At 38.9% G+C, this 4,057-nt stretch overlaps 1 non-coding gene across 1 annotated transcript; it reads left to right on the top strand.

Annotated features, from left to right (window-relative positions):
- Positions 1–1,123: 1,123 nt before the first annotated feature.
- On the top strand, positions 1,124–1,231 carry LOC112718996 (small nucleolar RNA R71). The gene has a single exon (XR_003161321.1). It is a non-coding gene; the product is annotated as a small nucleolar RNA R71 (small nucleolar RNA).
- Positions 1,232–4,057: the final 2,826 nt, after the last annotated feature.

Below are 4,057 nucleotides of genomic sequence, written 5' to 3'. Positions count from 1 at the left end.
ACTTCCCAGGGTCCTGCCTCTTTTGAGGCAATTGCTGCCTAGACAAGTTATCCAGTTCTTTGGTGAGCAAAGGGGGTTCATCCTCCCAAGTCTCATTTCCAAATAACTTGTCATTTAGCTTCATGATTGCTCCAAGGTATTTAGCAACTTGCTCTTCAGTGACATACTCATCCTCTTCAGAAGAAGAATACTCGTCAGAGCTCATGAATGGCAGAAGTAAGTTCAATGGAATCTCTATGGGCTCATCTTGAGCCTCAGATTCCCAAGGTTCCTCATTGGGGAACTCATTGGGGGTCAGTGGACGTCCAGTGAGGTCTTCCTCAGTGGCGTTCACTGCCTCTTCTTCCTCCCAGAATTCGGCCATATTGATGGCCTTGCACTCTCCTTTTGGATTTTCTTCTGTGTTGCTTGGAAGAGTACTTGGAGGGAGTTCAGTAATTTTCTTGCTCAGCTGACCCACTTGTCCTTCCAGATTTCTGATGGAGGACCTAGTTTCAGTCATGAAACTTTGAGTGGTTTTGATCAGATCAGAGACCATAGTTGCTAAGTCAGAGGTATTCTACTTAGAACTCTCTGTCTGTTGCTGAGAAGATGATGGAAAAGGCTTGCTATTGCTAAACATGTTCCTTCCACCATTATTATTGTTGAAACCTTGTTGAGGTCTCTGTTGATCCTTCCATGAAAGATTTGGATGATTCCTCCATGAAGGATTGTAGGTGTTTCCATAGGGTTCTCCCATGTAATTCACCTCTTCTATTGAAGGGTTCTCAGGATCATAAGCTTCTTCCTCAGATGAAGCTTCCTTAGTACTGCTTGGTGCATTTTGCATCCCAGACAGACTTTGAGAAATCATATTGACTTGTTGAGTCAATATTTTATTCTGAGCCAAAATGGCATTCAGAGTGTCAATCTCAAGAACTCCTTTCTTCTGACTAGTCCCATTGTTCACAGGATTTCTTTCAGAAGTGTACATGAATTGGTTATTTGCAACCATTTCAATCAGTTCTTGAGCTTCAGTAGGCGTCTTCTTCAGATGAAGAGATCCTCCAGAAGAGCTATCCAAAGACATCTTGGACAGTTCAGACAGACCATCATATAAAATACCTATGATGCTCCATTCAGAAAGCATATCAGTGGGACACTTTCTGATCAATTGTTTGTATCTTTCCCAAGCTTCATAGAGGGATTCTCCTTCCTTCTGTCTGAAGGTTTGGACTTCCACTCTAAGCTTACACAATTTTTGAGGTGGAAAGAACTTTGCCAAGAAGGCATTGACTAGCTTTTCCCAAGAGTCCAGGCTTTCTTTAGGTTGAGAGTCCAACCATGTCCTAGCTCTGTCTCTTACAGCAAAAGGGAATAGCATCAGTCTGTAGACCTCAGGGTCAACCCCATTAGTCTTGACTGTGTCACAGATTTGCAAGAACTCAGCTAAAAACTGATGAGGATCTTCCATTGGAAGTCCATGGAACTTGCAATTCTGTTGCATTAGAGAAACTAATTGAGGCTTAAGCTCAAAGTTGTTTGCTCCAATGGCAGGGATAGAGATGCTTCTCCCATAGAAGTCGGGAGTAGGTGCAGTAAAGTCACCCAGCACCTTCCTTGCATTGTTGGCATTGTTGTTGTTTTCGGCTGCCATGTGTTCTTCTTCCTTGAAGAATTCGGTCAGGTGCTCTAAAGAGAGTTGTGCTTTGGCTTCTCTTAGCTTTCTCTTCAAGGTCCTTTCAGGTTCAGGATCAACCTCAACAAGAATGCCTTTGTCCTTGCTCCTGCTCATAAGATAGAGAAGGAAACAAGAAAATATGGAATCCTCTATGTCACAGTATAGAGATTCCTTTAGGTGTCAGAGGAAAAGAAGAGTAGAAGACAGAAGTGGAAAATTCGAACTTAACAAAGAAGATAGAGTTCGAATTTTGCCTTAAGGGATAGTGTTAGTCCATAAATTGAAGGATGTGAGAAGGAGGGAAGTAATTTTCGAAAGTTAAGTGGAAAATTTAAAAAATATTTTTGAAAAACATTACTTAATTTTCGAAAATGAAAAGGGAAAAGAAATCAAATGATTTTTTGAAAAAGATTTTGAAATTAGAAATCAAAAAGATTTGATTGAAAACTATTTTGAAAAAGATGTGGTTAAGAAGATATGATTGGTTTTAAAAAGATGTGATTGAGAAGATATGATTTGAAAACAATTTTAAAAGATATGATTTGAAAACAATTTGAAAAGATATGATTTTAAAAATTAATGACTTGCCTAACAAGAAAAGATATGAATCAAACATAAAACCTTCCTCAACAGAAAAGGCAAAAAATGTTCAATCAAATCATTAATTGTTAATAAGTATTTTTGAAAAAGGAAAGAAATTGATTTTGAAAAAGATTTGATTGAAAATTGATTTGAAAAAGATTTGATTTTGAAAAGATTTTGAAAACTTAGAAAAAATCTGATTTGAAAACAAAATCTTCCTCCCCTAGCCATCCTGGCGTTAAACGCCCAGAATGGTATACATTCTGGCGTTTAACGCCCAAAATGCTACCCTTTTGGGCGTTAAACGCCCAACCAGGTACCCTGGCTGGCGTTTAAACGCCAGTCTGTCCTTCTTCACTGGGCGTTTTGAACGCCCAGCTTTTTCTGTGCAATTCCTCTACTGTATGTTCTGAATCTTCAATTCTCTGTATTATTGACTTGAAAAGACACAAATTAAAAATATTTTTGGATTTTGAATAATAAGGACAAACCAAAATGCAACAAGAATCAAATGACAATGCATGCAAGACACCAAACTTAGCAGTTTGTATACTACTGACACTAACAAAACGAAAATGCATATGAGACACACAAAACACTCAAGTCAATAGAATTCAAAGATCAGAACAAGGAAATCATCAAGAACAACGTGAAGATCAATGAGGACACATGCATGAATGCAATAAGAACAGAAGCATGCAATTGACACTAAACTTAAGATGAGACTCTAGACTCAAAAAAGAAATATTTTTGGATTTTATGATCTTATAATTTTTTTTTTGGATTTTTCGAAAATTATGTAGAAAAAGAAAATAAAGGTATCAAAATTCTTAATGAGAATTCCAGGAATCATGCAATGTTAGTCTAAAGCTTTAGTCTAAAGAAATTAGACATGGCCGGCCAAGCTTCAGCAGGACATTACATTCAAGAGCTAAATTGATGAAGATCAATCAGCTTTGGTGATGATAAGAACATCACCTTGAAACACTAGAATTCATTCTTAAGAGCTCTGAAAAAAAAAATACCTAATCTAAGCAACAAGATGAACCGTCAGTTGTCCAGCCTAAACAATCCCCGGGCAATAACACCAAAAACTTGATGTTGTTGCCGGATCTTGGCACTGATGTTACCAAAAGCTTGCTCAAAACTTGAACAATCCCCGGCAACGGCGCCAAAAACTTGGTGCGCGAAATTGTGAACTATACTTTTTCACAACTCTCATAATCCCCGGTAATGGCTCCAAGAACTTGGTGGCTCAATACCATGGCATTACACAACTTCGCACAACTAACCAGCAAGTGCACTGGGTCGTCCAAGTAATAAACCTTACGCGAGTAAGGGTCGATCCCATGGAGATTGTTAGTATTGAAGCAAGCTATGGTCATCTTGTAAATCTTAGTCAGGCAAACTCAAATGTATATGGTGATGAACGAAAATAACATAAAAGATAAAGATAGTGATACTTATGTAATTCATTGGTAGGAACTTCAGATAAGCGTATGAAGATGCCTTCCCTTCCGTCTCTCTGCTTTCCTACTGTCTTCATCCAATCCTTCTTACTCCTTTCCATGGCAAGCTCGTGTAGGGTCTCACTGTTGTCAGCAGCTACCTCCCATCCTCGCAGTGAAAGCTAATGCACACACTCTGTCACAGTGCTGCCAATCACCGGTGTGGTTCCCTCCCCTACTGGAATAGAATCCAGTGATTCTTTTGCGTCTGTCACTAACGCCCAGTAAGTTACAGGTTTGAAGCACGTCACAGTCATTCAGTCATTGAATCCTACTCAGAATACCACAGACAAGGTTTGACCTTCCG

Source organism: Arachis hypogaea, chromosome 10 (genome assembly GCF_003086295.3).
Source record: "Arachis hypogaea cultivar Tifrunner chromosome 10, arahy.Tifrunner.gnm2.J5K5, whole genome shotgun sequence".
Classification (NCBI taxonomy): Eukaryota; Viridiplantae; Streptophyta; class Magnoliopsida; order Fabales; family Fabaceae; genus Arachis; species Arachis hypogaea.
Note: the sequence above shows the minus strand (reverse complement) of the source record. Positions and strands in the feature narration are given on the sequence as shown.